Consider the following 19,294-nt stretch of genomic DNA (forward strand, 5'->3'; position numbering starts at 1 on the left):
AGGTAGTGTAGCCGACCGAGCACCGAAACAAGGTTGTTCCTTCTCGTCGTCGTTGTCTCTCTCCTAGCCACAGCCCCACTGCTCCCTATTTTACAGTACAGTTATCTCCCCCGCGGAAAAGGAAGCCGTCCCGGTGACCTACGGGTAGGACAGCACAGGCGGATCATAGTAGGGCTTGAGACGCTGGGCATGCACAATTTCGCGGCCACGACGGCGATGATCCAAAGGTAGCTCGAGGGGTTCCACAATATAGTTGACTGGAGACGTTTGTTTGATCACGCGGTATGGGCCTTGGTACTTCGACGCGAGTTTCGGTGACAGTCCAGTGGTAGAGGCTGGAACCCAAAGCCACACTAGCGAGCCAGGAGCATAGGATACAGGAGCATTGGAACTTTCTCGATGGTGCTTCTGGCGTTGCTGGTCTTCTGACGTAAATATACGGGAAAGCTTGCGACACTCTTCTGCGTGTGCAGCAGCTTCGGATAGAGTAGTTGTTTCCGTGGAGTCAGGGCGGTACGGAAGGATAGTATCCATTGTGGAAAAAGGCTCGCGTCCGTACAGGAGAAAGAAGGGCGAAAATCCCGTGGTAGTCTGCGTGGCGGTGTTGTAAGCGTAGGTCAGAAAAGGTAGAACATGGTCCCATTTGGTTTGGTCGGATGCAACGTACATGGCCAGCATGTCACCAAGAGTGCGATTAAAGCGCTCGGTCAGGCCATTAGTCTGCGGATGATACGCAGTAGTGGTGCGATGAATGATGCGGCATTCTTTGAGGAGAGCCTCGATGACGTCGGACAGGAAGACGCGGCCTCTGTCACTGAGTAATTCCCTGGGAGCTCCGTGGCGAAGGATGATGTGGCGCAGGAGAAACCAGGCGACGTCACGTGCAGAAGCGCTGGACAACGGGGAAGTTTCCGCATAGCGCGTAAGATGGTCGATGGCCACGATTACCCAGCGATTGCCATCGGATGTGGTTGGCAGAGGTCCATAAATGTCGATGCCGACTCGATCAAAAGCACGTGCTGGGCCAGGCAAAGGCTGCAATGGGGTGGTTGAACGACGAGGGGGATCTTTACGGCGTTGGCAAACCAAACAGGAGCGGACATAATGATGGATGAATCGATACATCCCCCGCCAGTAGTAACGAAGGCGTAGACGCGCGTATGTCCTCAGCACTCCTGCATGCGCGCATTGGGGATCGTCGTGGAACGCTGCGCAAATATCCTAACGCAGGTGTCGCGGGATGACAAGCAACCATTTGCGGCCGTCCGGGAGGTAGTTGCGACGGTACAGGAGCCCGTCGCGAATGGAGAAGTGATGCGCTTGGCGACGTAATGCGCGATTGGTAGTGGGTGTCGATGGGCTGGACAAAAAACGCAGCATGGACACAATCCATGGGTCTTTCTTCTGCTCCAGAAGAATGTCCGTGGCAGCAAGGGAAGACTCGGACAATGAGGCGTTCGGGAAGCTAGCCTCGTCTGTTAGTGGCGAACGAGACAAGGCATCCGCATCCGAATGTTTTCGGCCAGAACGATACAGTACGCGAATGTCATACTCCTGCAGTCGAAGGGCCCATCGAGCAAGACGACCGGACGGTTCTTTTAAGGATGACAGCCAGCACAGCGAATGGTGATCAGTTATGACATCAAACGGGCGGCCATAAAGGTACGGACGGAATTCGGTTATGGCCCAAATTATAGCCAGGCACTCCTTTTCTGTGACAGAATAGTTCAATTCAGGTTTAGTGAGTGCACGACTGGCGAAGGCAACGACGTACTCATCGAAGCCAGCCTTTCTCTGAGCGAGAACGGCCCCAAGGCCAACGCCACTGGCATCCGTGTGTATTTCAGTTGGAGCACTGGGGTCGAAATGGCGCAGGATTGGTGGTGACTTCAAGAGACGACGCAGCTTTGTGAAGGCGGCATCGCAATCCGGTGACCAGGTTGAAAGGTTGTGGCCACCATGAAGAAGCTGCGTTAAAGGTGCTATTATACTGGCGAAATTGCGGATGAAACGGCGAAAGTATGACGCTAATCCAATGAAGCTGCGCAGTTCTTTCAAAGTCGTTGGTCGGGGAAACTGGGCAACAGCTTGTAGTTTCGCCGGATCAGGAAGTACACCTTCTGTCGACACGACATGGCCGAGGATGACCAGCTGCCGGGCAGCGAAGTGACACTTCTTCAAGTTAAGCTGGAGGCCAGCATCGGCGATGCACATTAGGACGCGTTCAAGTCGAAGTAAGTGGGAAGGGAAGTCCGGTGAAAAGATAACGATGTCGTCCAGATAACACAGGCATATCTGCCATTTGAGGCCCCGCAAGAAGTTGTCCATCATTCTTTCAAATGTGGCAGGCGCATTACACAGGCCAAATGGCATCACGGCGAATTCGAATAAACCGTCAGGTGTGATGAAGGCCGTTTTCGGACGGTCTGACTCAGCCACTGGCACTTGCCAGTACCCGGATCGTAAGTCTAAGGATGAGTAGAAGTCAGCGCCTTGGAGGCAGTCTAGCGCGTCGTCAATACGGGGTAGCGCCGGCAGATGTCAACTACATCTTCAATGTAGCTCGTAAAGGTTTCGCCCTTGTGTTGGGCACGACAGCGAAGCTGTTGTTCAGCCCGAAGTTTGCGCACAGCAGGGCGACCGAATACTTCTTGAAGTGCCGTTCGGAATGCTGACCAGGTGGAAAAGTCAGCCTCATGGTTGCGGAACCAAAGATGGGCGACCCCGGAAAGGTAGAATGGGACGTAGCCAAGCTTATCAGCTTCAGACCATTTGTTGTGGGCACTCACTCGGTTGTATGACGACAGCCAGTCCTCTACGTCATGATCGTCAGTTCCATTGAATATGGGAGGATCCCGTTGGCGTGGCGCACCAGGACAGACGACTGGAGGCGGTGCCATGGGTGGCGCGGTAGGGCTAGTCTCCTCAGGCATCGGAGATGTGACAGGGATCGTGCGGCTTCGGAGTTCCAGGATGGCAAGAAGTCCAGCACCTCCACCAAATGTCGCGAAGCACTTTGAACAGTAAGCGTTCGCGACTAGAACGTTGGAGCAGCGAGAGGTAGTGTAGCCGACCGAGCACCGAAACAAGGTTGTTCTTTCTCGTCGTCGTTGTCTCTCTCCTAGCCACAGCCCCACTGCTCCCTATTTTACAGTACAATATATATATATACACACTCACGTAGTATTGCATTCCACATTCCATACACGTGCAGTCTTCTCTTTTCGTCTTGTGTGCGTCTTGAACTACCTCCTCGTGTTTTCTCACGTGCGTGTTTGGTCACAGTACACTGAGCACGCGCCTATGGGTGCTGAAGTATGACATGTACTTTAGCGCTTTCGCGTTGTCGATACTACGTACGTGTACACCATCAGCGAGTCTTCCTTGTTTTGTGGTAGGCACGTAGTCGTCCGCAGAGGGTGTTAGACAGACGCGTAGGCTGTCTTGCACCGAGGCGCATAATGTTTGCGCGGACAATGAGCCGTTATCACACCACACCTTCCGGCTGCTGTCAAGTGCGCACACAATGGGCTTAAATTGCGCATTGTCCCCATGTATAGGGAAAGGGTTCAGTACCGGGCCGCCATCGGCCCGGCAGTGCACTACTTCCGGGATCGGCCCACATTTCGTGCACGGATGGACGGACATAATTTTCTTGCTTGCTCCCCCTATACATAACGCTACGCATTCAAAGCGAAAGGCCAGGAATATGTAACAAAAGAAACATTCTCGGTTTCTCCACTTCACCAATGCGGACGCCATATACACGAGGTAGAAGTAGGACCTCCATAGCCTGCTGTGATCGCATGACGTGCTTGTAAAATGACTTGGCGCAAATCGCTGGGAAATAAACCCGCATGGCCTTTTGTTTCCTTGAGCACCGTGATATTCTGTAAGGTGTAGGTTTCGCACGAAACACGCTTTTAGCACAGTGAAATTAATCAAGGGGTGCTCTGCTAACGAGAACACACGTTTCCCATATTTTAGTGAGGGTAAGGGAGCAGTAAGGGAGTTCTGACATCCAATCCAAGCTTGAGAGTGTTGGTAGAAGCACTCACTGTGGTAAAAAGGTTCCGCTCGAACTTCTCGGACAGTGTTCTAACTAAACGCGGGTGCGCCAGAGTTCCTGGCACTCTTAAAAGCTTTGACACGCCGCGTAGGGCCTGTAATGACGTTGCACAGGCGTGTTCCCCACGCAGGATCGTTCCCCAGCTGCGGCAAGTTGTTTCTTCCTCCACTTTCATTTCCATTAATTTATCATTTTTTTTATTTCATTTATTAAGCACAAGTAATTTCCCCTAAGTTGTCCTTGGTGTCAGTGTTTGTTGACTTCTTATGATATGACTAATAAAAATTCGGCCCTTCGGTTTACCCCTTTCTTCTGGTTCAATATTTGCTGCATGTACTACGGATATATGAAGCAACCTGTTCTGGCCGATGTTATGGCTCGCCGTATTCGTACATAAATTACAATACAGGAAAAAAGGCAGGGACATAACACCGGTCGTTGCCGCATCATTTCATTCTCTCGTCCGCTTTGGTGAGAAACAGATGATAGGGTGTGTCCTGCCCTGGCACTTCATGCGCTGTTATCTTTGGCTGTCATTTAAAATGCGCAAGCCGTGCCAAGGGTATCAAGGAGCGATCACTTAATAGGCACCCAGAGCAACTGCATTACTACTTAGACACGCATGGGAACGGCAAAGAGACAACCGGCGTTCTTGCTTCACACGCGCTGAGCTTCTTTTGTTGCGGGGGGGGGGGGGGGACATTGGTTGGGTAATTTGCTAATGCAGTTCAAATATATACATATATTATCTTTTGCGTCCCTTTATAACAGTGTACCACTATATTGAATGCATATGTACTGTTGTCGTTGCCGAAGTATACATCCTTGTGTTTGATGTACAGTAATTATTGTTCATTGTAACCATTCAGGTACCAAGTAAGCTACCCCCCCCCCTCCCGGCCATCCCTCCTGGCCATCCATAGGGCGGTAGGCGAACGAAACCACGTACGCTGTGTGCGTGCGTGTGCGTGTGTGTGTGCGTGAGAGAGAGAGAGAGAGAGGGAGACGGCATAAACCACCTAAGCCGAGACAAGAAAATTAACATGCTGGACCTATAACATCTTAAAGAAGAGCGACGGTACAGAGCGCTTCCCCTGCGAACATTCCCATGCAGAGAGAATGAAACTGGCGGCGGAAAAAAATGAAATATTTGTGTCGGCGCTCACACGAGAAAATGACGACGTGACTGGACGTACAAGGCTGGCCTTGCGTTGTGCGCGCGACTCCGATGCCAACGAGTCAATGCGAGGACAACGCGTCGCTCCACGTCTGTGTACGCATGGAAACACGCTCGTTCACTAACCCTTATTGGTGGAACAAACATTTAAAAAAAAAAGAAGGCTATGCTCGAGGCAATATTCTCGTAAGAGGGCTTCAAGTGCTGCTTCGACCGCCAGTTGCATCATAACGATACAGAGTCCTGGGTGGGATTCTCCGAATAATGACGCTCGAAAAGACGAAATGATACATGTCGACTTTCCTCAAACATATATTACTTGCCTGCTTGCGACTAATGAGTCGTCATATATTCATTGGCTGTCTCGCAACGCCTAATAAAAGACTATTGACACGTATTTCCGATGTTTCATAAACCAAAGACATGCAAGTCACTCACAAAGAGATGAGACGATGAGCAAAACGAGAACAAAGTAAAAGCAAGAGCCTACGTTTCGACAAGTGGCCTTGTAATTTTCAAGGCGACATATGCTTTCCTCGGCACAGTATATATAAGCAAGGTTATTCTAAAGGGGAGAAGGGGTAAGGCGGATGGGTGAGACAACGACTGAAGGTGGGTTAGCGGCGATGGCGTACAATTGAGAATAAAGGGGCGCTGTGCACAAGGCCGCTGACACGGCCATTTGTCAGCCGACATGTCAACGGCCGTGTGTGAAGCATCCCTCTATTATCTGCTTCGATAGAGGTCATGGGCTGTCATGTCTCTGAAAGAGGCAATAAAAGGAGCGGCAGAAAACTGTGATCATAAAGAAATTACTGAAATGGAATAAATACATAAATAAAACGAGAAAAAAAAAGGAAAGACAAGTGCGTTAGCCAACTTAATTAGCCATTTCAATCGCTTTCAGCCGAGCATTAAGTTTACTGCTCACCACTCTCCTAGTCGAATCAACTTCGTCGACACGACAGTCTGCATAGAAAACGGAAAACTGAGAACAGCATTTTACCGGAAGCCCACAGATAGCCAGCAATATTTAGACTACAACAGTCACCACCCGCGTCACAGCAAGCAAGGAATTTTCGTCGGAGAAGCGAAACGAATAAGAAGTATCTTCAGCGAAGACAACGATTATATCTACCACCTAAACAACCTTAAAACAACGCTAGCAGAGAGAAACTATCCACAAGTTGCTCTCGACAGAGCATATGATGTCGCGTCAAGATTGGAGAGACAGCCGAAATTACCTAAGAAACAGCCTACACCAGAGTGTGACAGATCGCCAGCCCTTAAAACAAAATATTATAAAGCCCTCCCAAACATAAACAACATCCTAAGAAAATACCACCCAATATTATCAAGTAACGAGCGTCTGAAAAAAGCATTCCCGGATGTACCATGGGTTACGTATCGCCGCAACAGAAACTTTGAAGACATGTTTGTTCACACAAAAGTCAGCCACCATCATTACCACGCAATAAAAGCATGTTGTCGCCACAGGTGCAAAACCTGCAGGCACCTTCAAAATGACATTAAAATTAAAAGCCCCGCAAATTGTTATGCACACGAAGTGAAAACTACCTTTATTTGTACAAGTGCGGATGTGATTTATATGCTAGAAGTTTCTTTCTGCAAGAAATATATCGGTGAAAACTAAAAAATATATCGGACACAGCTAAAAAGCTTCCCAAAGCCGTCGCCGAGCATTTCAAACCACCAGGTCGTAAGTTTGATGAACTTAAACTCTGCATCTTACAGTCAAATTTCATTTCTGAACGAGAAAGAAAATACAGAGAAACATACCTTATTCATAAGTTCAAGACTTTGCAACCAATAGGCATAAACGTTTCAAAGGGAGCTTTAGAATCTATTGGCTTTACCATATTTCAAGCTATAGGCAACACACTTAGTGATTTCTTTTTCCTCGCTGTCTTTCCTTTTTCTTCCTTTATTTATATATTTATTCCATCTAAGTAATTTTTTTCTTCAGGAGCACCGTTTTTTTGCCGCTCCTTTTATTATCTCCTTCAGAGACACGATATCCCACGACATCCAGCGAAGCAGGTAATATAGGGGTGCTTGACACGCCGGCTGACACATGGCCGTGTCCCCGGCCCTGTGCACAACGCCCCTTTATTCTCAATTCTACACCCTCACCGTTAACACACCTTCGGTCGTTACCGCACCCACCCGCCTTCCCCCTCTCGCGTTTCAAAGAATCCTATATATATATATATATATATATATATATATATATATATATATATATATATATATATATATATATATATATATATATATATATATATATACTGTGCAGAGGAAAACCTATGTCGTCTTGAAAAAGACAAATCCACTTGTCGAAACGCTGGCTCTAGCTTTTCCCTCGTTTTGCTCCTCGTCCGGACCAAAGCCCCTGCATCCCCGCGCCACCGCCGTCACCGCGTGTATGGAGGGGCTTTAGTCCGGACGTTCCATCTCGCGCTCTCTCCATGTTTTCCCCGTAAAGAGGTGAGGTCATTTAGCGAGAGTGAAGGCCGGGAAACACTTACGAGACACAGTAGTTACGATACTAAAGTTGGCCGTGAAACAGGGGAACTTGTCTCATCGCCATTGTCGCGGCGCCATGACGCAGAGAAAGTTTGCCAACGTCGTTTAACAATAAAGGCTGTTTCACATGCTGCGACTGCAACGACGAAAATCGGTGCTGTCGCACGCGTCGCAATGCGATTTTTAGAGGGCTCATTTCACATGATTGCGATTTCAACAATGCGACTGGTGCGACGCCCAGGGTTGCTTACAGCCAGGTTTCGCGGCACACGCTGCATAATTACTTTATTGTAGTGAATAAAACGTTTACACTATAATATTATTGACTTATCTTGATTAGAAGCAAATAATATGTACGTTTACTAATTTAAAACCGTTAGTTAAGATTTGTCTTGGAGTGCGCGACGGCGGTTTCTGTAGATCAGTGCAACATCGCGCACGTAAACAGCTGTTCGCAGGTGGTTCAGCAATTCTTTATTCTATGGTTCAGCGCTGTGTGTTGTCTTATCTACCTTCTATGACCGTTTCGTTTTGCCTGCGCTACAACAATCTACAAGATGGCCTACCGACAAGTTCATATAGCTGCCCTCACCGTATATGCAGTATTCGGAGTTCGGCTGCACGAAGTTGTCATGTCGGCCCAACAAGATCCTCGCGCTACCCGTGCTCGGCGTCAGCTTTTGGAGAAATGATGCGTGTACAATGCCCGTCATTGCGCATATGTGGTGCCTGCTCCTAGCCATATTCTTACGCCAAACGCATCAAGAAGCACCAACCCGAACGCCCGCGTGTGCCCCTGAACGAAGCCTCAAACGATCTGTGTGATTACGACGTGGAATGAAAATTGTGTTGTGAAATTCAACCTTAGCGCTAGCCTGGTTCGTCCATCGCCGTGCTTGCGCTGCGAATATATATATGAGAGCCCTCTATAAATATTTCTAAAGGCGCAAAAGCCGACGAATCAAATGTTTCGAGCAGTTACCGTCACTTTTGTAGAAACCTGTACGTTGTAACATAGCATTCTAAAAGACACACTTCTCGTCCACTTTGTTGTCCCGTGTCTCGCGCTGGTACTATACTCGGAACTTCTAACAAGAAGACCATATCAATACGCGCTATCCATAATGCAGGATCGTGGGCCCACGGCAGGCGCACTTGCCGTAGAATTTTTCAGCTTTCTGCTCAGCCTCGCACGCCTCTCACGGTTAGCCTGTTCTGTGGAAATAAATATTATTATCAATGTTATTAGATATTATAGTTTCTTCACTGTAATTTATAGCAATCTTCCAGATTTCTTAAGATAGTCATGCATTTAACCTGTATTAGATCAACATTGTTACGACATGCTTATGGGAGTCATTTCAAACTAGATTGCTCAGCCAGAGAAAGTACAAGTGCAAGCCTCCATGTTTATTCCAATTTGGTATTCCTAAACAGATTATATTGGCAGAATTTTGTGTCTGCTTGCATTTCCTGCAATTCGATGTTCAGAGCTGGAAAAACTGATTCCTTTTCTTGCTGTCCAAAGGCTGCTTCAATGTCGATAGCAAGCTATAATTATTCATTTCGAAAGTGTTAAGCAATGACTATATGTCTAAGCTTATCAATGCATTTTTGTTCCACGAACACAATCAAGTTTTCTCTCCGTCTCATTGACAGCCATGGAATGAAACCGTTCACTTTCATAAGTATCAGGATGCAAACATTCTGGAGTTTGTCCTGAGCATTTGTCTGCATCCTATAGTGTGCATGTTTGTATCAAGTTATGGTGTTACAATCTATAGTAATTAACTATAGTGCAACAGAAATACGATGGACAGGAACGAAGTGAACACACAGAGCACTTCGTTCTTGTCTGTTGTCAATCTGTTGCACTTTAGTTAATAATGATTACACACAAAGTCATCTAGTTTTCAGTTATTATGTCGGGCTTATAAGCCTGCTTGTGTCCTGGAATATCTGCACGGTTATGTATCCTGTAATTTAATTTCTGGCCATGTGCTTGCAAGTCGCGTGTCAATCTCCTGATTTTCCTGACAATCTTGTGTGATGTGCAGGCCCAAATAGTTTCTAGTGAATCCATGCAGGGTGTTGTGCAGGGTGTAATCTGCACTACAAGTGCTGCTTTGATTGCTTTCAGTTCAGCTTTTCTAGGTGTAGGATGACCTGGAATGGTACTCACTTATATAGGGTTTAGCTTTATGTAGTGTCATACTACTGTTACACTGCTATTGCCATGCCATATGTGCCTTATGTTTGCTTGCATCTTCATGATTAGCAACCTCCTCTGTGTGTTTGGCAGTTGCATATAGTCTCCTGGCTTAATTGTTTGCCCCCATATTCCACGGTATGGGCCTGTTGTGTTTCAAGTTCTGGCACTCCCGAGGTTGTGTTTCTGAAGGGAGGGGTAGTCGTCTTTGCATCTCATATGCTAGCTGGCATAGTATCTTGGGACGAGGTTCTGAGCTCTTGAGACAAAGAATTTGTGCTGCAGGCTGCAACTCTACTGTCTAGGTGCTTGTTCGTTAGCTCTTTCTCATAGAGGTCTTCAAGCATGGTAAAGTTGGAAAGACCTGTTATTACTACCTGATGCCTGTATTCGACGAGTTGTCTTTTTTGTGTGCTGCTGGTAATTCATACCGTACCATACCTTGGACACAAGCACAGCATCTGCGATTTTCTATAGTATCCACTTGTCCACCCCCATTATTTCGAGATTATTCTTTTCACCAGGTGTGGAAGTTGCGTCCAGGCATTGCATAATTGTTTCACCCACGTGCTGGCTCTGCCGTCATGGGCTTACACTGGCTGAGGATTTGTGGATGTTGTCTTGTGGGCATACTTGTCCAGCTATGTGGATCACAATGTGCAATCTGGGGCAGTTCTTGATTCTAGTCTTTCTTTTTTTTTCGACGTTGATATGAGCTGACTTATCAGAAAGCGAGAGGCCAGACCGGCCAAGAAAGTCTGAAGTGTTGTCGAGGGCTTGTTGCATCATTCTTGATTTCTGCATAAGATAGCTTTCCCATAGACTGTAATACACCATAGGCTGTAGTGTTTCTTGTAGTATGCCCGTGTTGTTGGTATGTGTGGGCCAAATGTACCTCCAACTCTCACCTGGAATTTTCTGCCTTTCAGAAAGTTACTGTTTAAGTGCTCTACCAAAAATGTTTTTGTTCATCGTTCCTCTTATTAGAGCAGCATGAGGTACTCCTGTTAAAAGCCTCTTAACTCTCTTCATTCTTTCATAAGCGGTATTACACAATGTCCTGCAATAAAGTTCCTGCTGCTTATGGCCCACTCATATCTGCCAGAAGGGACAACTCTTGAAAAAGGTTTTCTTTGTGCTATGTGTGCAACGTATATGTAGTATGAGCATTCATGCCTTGATATTATACATCTGTAGAACCAGCTTCCTGACAGAGTACTTGCTATACCTGATCATGCTTATTTGTGCAGTGCTGTTGAACAATACATATTGATGCAATGAATATTTACACACTCGAATTATCACGAAACATGGTTGTTTTACAATTCTGCCCTTTGCTTTCTATTGGTGTTAGATTTTGCATAAGCATGCCCCCCTATGCAATAGTATATTGAAGTGTAAGGGTTCAATAAAAGGTGATGAACTAAATCTAAGTGCAAGAGCTTTTTTTTTCACCTATGACTCCCATTGAAATGCGACTTTCATGGCTGGCAAAACAACCCCTCGCCTTGTGTTAGCAGCAGAATGCTATAGCCACAGTGGCAGGTGAGCAAATTGAAGAACAATATTTCTGTCTATAATTTTTTTTCTTGCCTGTATGTAAGTAAAGTTTGGAATAAGTTTGTCATTGCAAAAAAGCCCAGTTTGTGTTATTTTATTGAATAAACCACATATTGTGTATAGTTGAAATGCAGAAATTTGTTCTAAAATCCTCGGGTGATATATGTTCTTGCAAGTAGCATGGTATTTCATTATTTATAAAGATAGTAATCGCAGCGGATATCGTTATATGGTTTTACACACTAATATATGTGATCACAAACTTATTAGAAACTTACTAGAAACATGTAAGGCATGAATGTTTCTGCACACTTGATCAGCCGTGAACGTGCAAGAACTGCTTGTACTGGCTGACTTCACTGCACAGTTTTGATTTACTTTTCTTCAGCGTGTCGTTTTATACTGTTTTATCCCCACTAGAACAGGCCATTTGCCTGCTTTTCGCATTGTTGCACGAGTTCTACATAATTGTGCAGGAGGGTACGTTGTCACTGTGCCATTATAGCAAGCAATTTACTTAATCTACTAGCTGTACAGTTAAGTACCTTGCAGAGCATGTGTTCATACAGATGCAGTAAGGATACAAAGTCCGCAACATAGTCAATGTTTATTGGTTTCTGTGCAAGAAAAAAAAAATATCCAGAGAAGAGGTGCAACTTGACGTGCATGTAATGTTTTATTAAAGCCACGGATTTAATGCTATCGTAGCAAATTCATTACGATAGCCTACACTTTCGCTCTGTCAAATTTAATAAGAGGCAAGATAAGCTTTCAAGATGCATCGGGAAATTCGTGCTTGAAAACCGACAAGAAAATGCAACTGAACGGTACCGCGTTCAGCGCAACGTTGAAACTTCGGGTACTTTGCTGTCTTGTCATTTGCCCTTGCCAAGTTTGAAGTAATTCAAGCTGCTTTGTAAGCGCGATTTCTGCATGCTACTCAGCAAAAGAAAATTGTGACGACCTCGTCGTCTGCTGGGGTTCGAACACCTCCTAGCACTGAGAACTCCCAAAGGCGTACGAAGCAAACGTGAAAATGCACTTCATTTGCTGTGTAGCGTGTCAACAAACGCATAGCAATCGGAGAATGCAATCTGCGGTACAAGTTTTTTATTCTCCCTTCGCGTACGTACCGAATTCGACGATCCACCTCTCCGCGCATTGCACTTGTCGTGCGAGACGCCATTTTCCAAAACAAACCGGCGGAATAGCTCCGTTGACAGCTCTCCGCGCAATTTCGACGGAAAATCGCAGCGATCGGTGCGACGGTGCGACTGTGCGACCAACCGGTTGGTCGCAGCCGAAAATCGGGGGGTCGGCACTGCGACTGCGATTTTCATCGCAAACGACGGAAATCGCACTTCCGGTGCGACGAAAATCGCATCATGTGAAACAGGCTTTAGGCTAAGCGTGTAATGACGTTGTCAAAATAAATATACGCAGGAACGCAGCGGCCCGCCTTTTCTGGATGCCCTCAAGCTGTGGCAGTCACCATAAGAAGAATGCAAAGAGGACCAGCTTGTTGTATTCCGTTGAAGTAGTAGTTCGCGGTCACTGTTTTCCGAATGCACGAAAAACGGCAGTGGTCTCCAAGCGCCCGGGCACTACATTCCACTGTACGTTGTCGCTCGTGCCACAACCGGTCGCAGGTTGACGCGAAGCAGCGAACACGAGCAGATCGCTGGTTACAATAGGCGGTGGTTCTTCGATGGAATCGCATTCACAGTTTCAACCGCAGCTGGTGCAATTAAAGCCTCTCCAGCGACGCGAAAGTAAACAACGCTAAAAAACAATACGTCACTTCCACTCGGAACAGGAAGCTGCAGCTACGTAAGTTCCGCTTGGCGCCGGAAGCTAAGGGGGTGAATGGGAGAGGAGTGTGGAGGAGGAGGGCAAGTTGGCGGTACTCACGGGCGGTACTTAACCTGGTCCGCGGAAACGTGTATGGAGGGGTTTTACCCTCACTTATCATGACGCCATGACGCATGCATGCACCGCTGCGCTACGAAACCGAAACTCGGCGCATATTCACACACACACAGAGAGAGAAAGAAAAGCTATCACGCTGCTATCGTTCTTAAGAGAACATTCTATCTAATCCTGATTCCGGACATACCATTGGCGAGAGCGCACAAGTAATAGTACTGAGCACTTACGAAGGAAAAGCATTGCGAGTTCGGCCCCTGGTTCGCAGGAACAAGTTTTATAGTAAATTATTTAGCAAGCTACTTGCCAATATTTTTTCGTGTGGTTTAGAGCGCGTACATAAACTATCGTTTAACTGCCGTGTCAGTATTCCGTTAGCACCCTTTCAGTTATAAAGCGTTTGCAGAGCTATGCACAGTAGTATATGATCGCTTGACATTCCAACAAAAACATTAAACAATTTATCCATGGCGGACGGAACATGGAGGGTGGACTGCTGAATTACTTTAATGGAACGCGCACGCAAGTCTCTGTGCAACTTTGTAGTTTATCCCCTACAGTCACGAATTAAGACTTACTGTTCTTAAATTCTCTCAATTTATATACTTCTTTCTGGAAATAGGGCGCAAGCATTGCAGAAAAATTATTGGAACCTGTTGCATGAATATTTAGGCCATTTCAAGTCAGTCTAAATGACTGCAAAAAGTTAACTGGTTAGGAAATTAAGCTCTTATAGGTGATGAGCTGCATGATTAGGAGAACTGAAATATTTCTTACAAATATACGCATTGGTTATTATTGTGTCGGCAGCGTTCTTACAGAGCAGGAACGAACACGAATTAACAACACAGATACGGAGCAACTTGTCATGCATCCCGTAAAAACTGGTAGTGCACCTCTTAAATTAACATATTTGCATTATTCTCAGTACTAATGTGACTTGTGACATTGTTTATGGCTATAGCAGAGGGTTACGTTTGCATTGAGCGTCTTATTCAAGATTTATCTTCTTGTCACTAATCGTATAGTAGCGTTCCATAGTGTGTTGTGTCTCTACATGTACTTGCCATCCGATTTTTGGCCTATTCCCCCTCTGTGGGCACGTGCCATAAATGTGGATCATCATCATTCTCATCATCATCGTCGTCGTCGTGTGGAGACACCGTGACTGAGCATGCTATACACGAGCTCAGTTCTGGTTCAAATAGCTTTTAGGTACCAATCCTAAACAAAGTTCAACAAAAAACTTATATGCATGAACTTGCTGCTACTTACAAGGCCAGAAAGCTTTATGGGCAAACAGTCCTAATTGACGGTGAACCGAATAAATACTTCAATACTTAAAATACTTAAAGATGTATGCCCAATGCAATTCCCTGTGGCCTAACAAGAAACTGATAAAAAATTTTACTATAGCTAATATAAACTCCTATTTCAATTCCTACCGAATTCCGCTGGAATAAACTAGAGCGGAGGAAGATGTTAGGCTAGTTAGTGCATATTTGTCAATGTTTTGTGGCGCAAGATGTAAATGGTGGGAAGAAGACATGGACAGCATGTCCTCTTTAAAAAAAAAACATAGGCTCACGCTTACACTATGCATATGGTGTACTCGAATGAGGCATACTTCCACTTCCACTGTGTGTGTGTGTGTGTGTGTGTGTATGTGTGTGTGTGTGCGTGTGCGTGTGCATGTGCGTGTGCGTGTGTGTGTGTGTGTGTGTGTGTGTGTGTGTGTGTGTGTGTGTGTGTGTGTGTGTGTGTGTGTGTGTGTGTGTGTGTGTGTGTGTGTGTGTGTGTGTACGGCATTTGACGTGACGGCGCGAGTGCTGTGGAAACTTACTTGCGTCAGTGTTCACTTGGTATGACTTCACATGAGCGAGCTGCGGCAGAAGCTGTTCCACGATGAATGTCACACGTTAATCCGATTAGCATTCAAGCAATGTGACGACACACCGTATTGCTGAAGATACTTTTTACGATCTGCAGCGGGGAAGGAAGGGGTAAAGGGGGTTGGAAAGGTGCTACGAATTTTAATCGCAATGACACACCCAGCGCCTGCAGCGCCACAACGTACCATAGAGTCACTACGTTTGGGGGCCACAAGGAAGCCTCCACGAAAAGTCAGCCGGTCTTGTCCCGCTTGGACTGCAGAGTTGGCATTTGGCATATCCTACAAGGTAAATGCACCCGGTGGCGAAGCTTCTATAGAAGCTCATACGTTCAAAACGTGGCGGTTCATCGGCAGTTCATGGGTCTTAGCGCCATCTGCGTGACGTGTGACCACTTCCATCATCATCATCATCATCATCATCATCATCATCATCATCATCATCATCATCCTAGTTACGCCCACTGCAGGGCAAAGGCCTCTCCCATACTTCTCCAACTACCCCGGTCATGTACTAATTGTGGCCATGTTGTCCCTGCAAACATCTTAATTTCATCCGCCCACCTAACTTTCTGCCGCCCCCTGCTACGCTTCCCTTCCCTTGGAATCCAGTCCGTAACCCTTAATGACCATCGGTTATCTTCCCTCCTCATTACATGTCCTGCCCATGCCCATTTCTTTTTCTTGATTTCAACTAAGATGTCGCTTACCCGCGTTTGTTGCCTCACCCAATCTGCTCTTTTCTTATCCCTTAACGTTACACCCATCATTCTTCTTTCCATAGCTCGTTGCGTCGTCCTCAATTTCAGCAGAACCCTTTTCGTAAGCCTCCAGGTTTCTGCCCCATATGTGAGTACTGGTAACACACAGCTGTTATATACTTTCCTTTTGAGGGATAGTGGCAACCTGCTGTTCATGATTTGAGAATGCCTGCCAAACGCACCCCAGCCCATTCTTATTCTTCTGGTTATTTCAGTCTCATGATCCGGATCCGTGGTCACTACCTGCCCTAAGTAGATGCATTCCCTTACCACTTCCAGTGCTTCGCTACCTATCGTAAACTGCTGTTCTCTTCCGAGACTGTTAAACAATACTTTAGTTTTCTGCAAATTAATTTTCAGACCCACCCTTCTGCTTTGCCTCTCCAGGTCAGTGAGCATGCATTGCAATTGGTCTCCTGAGTTACTAAGCAAGGCAATATCATCAGCGAATCGCAAGTTGCTAAGGTATTCTCCATCAACTTTTATCCCCAATTCTTCCCACTCCAGGCCTCTGAATACCTCCTGTAAACATGCTGTGAATAGCATTGGAGATATCGTATCTCCCTGTCTGACGCCTTTCTTTATAGGGATTTTGTTACTTTCTTTGTGGAGGACTACGGTGGCTGTGGAGCCGCTATAGATATCTTCCAGTATGTTTACATATGGCTCATCTACACCCTGATTCCGTAATGCCTCCATGACTGCTGAGGTTTCGACTGAATCAAACGCTTTCTCGTAATCAATGAAAGCTATATATAAGGGTTGGTTATATTCTGCACATTTCTCTATCACTTGATTGACAGTGTGAATATGGTCTATTGTTGAGTAGCCTTTACGGAATCCTGCCTGGTCCTTTGGTTGACAGAAGTCTAAGGTGTTCCTGATTCTATTTGCGATTACCTTAGTAAATACTTTGTAGGCAACGGACAGTAAGCTGATCGGTCTATAATTTTTCAAGTCTTTGGCGTCCCCTTTCTTATGGATTAGGATTATGTTAGCGTTCTTCCAAGATTCCGGTACGCTCGAGGTTATGAGGCATTGCGTATACAAGGTGGCCAGTTTCTCTAGAACAATCTGACCACCATCCTTCAACAAATCTGCTGTTACCTGATCCTTCCCAGCCACCTTCCCCCTTTGCATAGCTCCTAAGGCTTTCTTTACTTCGTCTGGCGTTACCTGTGGGATTTCGAATTCCTCTAGGCTATTCTCTCTTCCACTATCGTCGTGGGTACCACTGGTACTGTATAAATCTCTATAGAACTCCTCAGCCACTTGAACTATCTCATCCATATTGGTAACGATATTGCCAGCTTTGTCTCTTAACACACACGTCTGATTCTTGCCTATTCCTAGTTTCTTCTTCACTGTTTTTAGGCTTCCTCCGTTCCTGAGAGCCTGTTCAATTCTATCCATATTATAGTTTCTGATGTCCGCTGTCTTACGCTTGTTGATTAACTTAGAAAGTTCTGCCAGTTCTATTCTAGCTGTAGGGTTAGAGGCTTTCATACATTGGCGTTTCTTGATCAGATCTTTCGTCTCCTGCGATAGCTTACTGGTTTCCTGTGTAACGGCGTTACCACCGACTTCTATTGCGCACTCCTTAATGATGCCCATGAGATTGTCGTGCATTGCTGCAACACTAAGGTCCTCTTCCTGAGTTAAAGCCGAATACCTATTCTGTAGCTTGATCCGGAATTCCTCTAGTTTCCCTCTTACCGCTAACTCATTGATTGGCTTCATGTGTACCAGTTTCTTCCGTTCCCTCCTCAAGTCTAGGCTAATTCGAGTTCTTACCATTCTATGGTCACTGCAGCGTACCTTGCCGAGCACGTCTACATCTTGTATGATGCCAGGGTTCGCGCAGAGTATGAAGTCGATTTCATTTCTAGTCTCACCATTCGGGCTCCTCCACGTCCACTTTCGACTAACCCGCTTGCGGAAAAAGGTGTTCATTATCCGCATATTATTCTGTTCTGCAAACTCTACTAATAATTCTCCTCTGCTATTCCTAGAGCCTATGCCATATTCCCCCACTGACTTGTCTCCAGCCTGCTTCTTGCCTACCCTGGCATTGAAGTCGCCCATCAGTATAGTGTATTTTGTTTTGACTTTACCCATCGCCGATTCCACGTCTTCATAAAAGCTTTCGACTTCCTGGTCATCATGACTGCATGTAGGGGCATAGACTTGTACCACCTTCAATTTGTACCTCTTATTAAGCTTCACAACAAGACCTGCCACCCTCTCGTTAATGCTATAGAATTCCTGTATGTTACCAGCTATTTCCTTATTAATCAGGAATCCGACTCCTAGTTCTCGTCTCTCTGCTAAGCCCCGGTAACACAGTACATGCCCGCTTTTTTGCACTGTATATGCTTCTTTTGTCCTCCTAACCTCACTGAGCCCTATTATATCCCATTTACTACCCTCTAATTCCTCCAATAACACTGCTAGACTCGCCTCGCTAGATAGCGTCCTAACGTTAAACGTTGCCAGGTTCAGATTCCAATGGCGGCCTGTCCGGAGCCAGGTATTCTTAGCACCCTCTGCAGCGTCACAGATCTGACCGCCGCCGTGGTCAGTTGCTTCGCGGCTGCTGGGGACTGAGGGCCGGGGTTTGATTGTTGTATTCATATAGGAGGTTGTGGCCCAGTACTGCACCAGGGTGGCCAATCCTGCTCTGGTGAGAGAGTGCGTTACCGGTTCTGGTCACCGGGATCAGGCCGCACTCCAGGCCTGTTTGTGCAATTTTCTCAACACACGTTTTTTTTTGTATTTTCCGGTGGAGAATTGCGCTGCACCGGGATTTGAATCACGGTCCTTTTGCACTGGAGACGGATACTCTACCGTCCCCGCAGGAGTTAAATTAAAAATTGGAGAATGGGGTTTTGCGTGACAAAACCACTTTCTGATTATGCACGCCTTAGTGGAGGACTCCGAAAGTTTCGACCACCTGGGGTTCTTTAACGTGCACCAAATTCTAAGTACACGGGTGTTATCGCATTTCGCCCCCATCGAAATGCGGCCGCCGTGGCCGGGGTCCGATCCTGCGACCTCGTGCTCAGCAGTCTAACACCATGACCACTGAGCAACCACGGCGGGTCCCGCAGGAGTTGTACGCCTCATTTAACCTACAGTGGTGCCCTATTTGATC

The 19,294-nt window shown here is 46.3% G+C and overlaps 1 protein-coding gene across 2 annotated transcripts in view; it reads right to left on the bottom strand.

Moving 5' to 3' along the window:
- LOC142587792 (uncharacterized) overlaps nucleotides 1–19,294 on the bottom strand; it is a 49,676-nt gene that overhangs the window by 21,801 nt on the left and 8,581 nt on the right. Inside the window, exon 1 of one of the 2 annotated variants that reach the window (XM_075699060.1) lies at nucleotides 7,796–7,943. The exons of the other annotated variant lie outside the window; for it this stretch is intronic. The gene's annotated coding sequence lies outside the window, so the exon portion shown is untranslated. Of the gene's footprint in view, nucleotides 1–7,795; nucleotides 7,944–19,294 lie in introns of those variants that run through there. 2 annotated transcript variants of the gene reach the window in all.

This window comes from Dermacentor variabilis, chromosome 7, assembly GCF_050947875.1.
Source record: "Dermacentor variabilis isolate Ectoservices chromosome 7, ASM5094787v1, whole genome shotgun sequence".
Classification (NCBI taxonomy): domain Eukaryota; kingdom Metazoa; phylum Arthropoda; class Arachnida; order Ixodida; family Ixodidae; genus Dermacentor; species Dermacentor variabilis.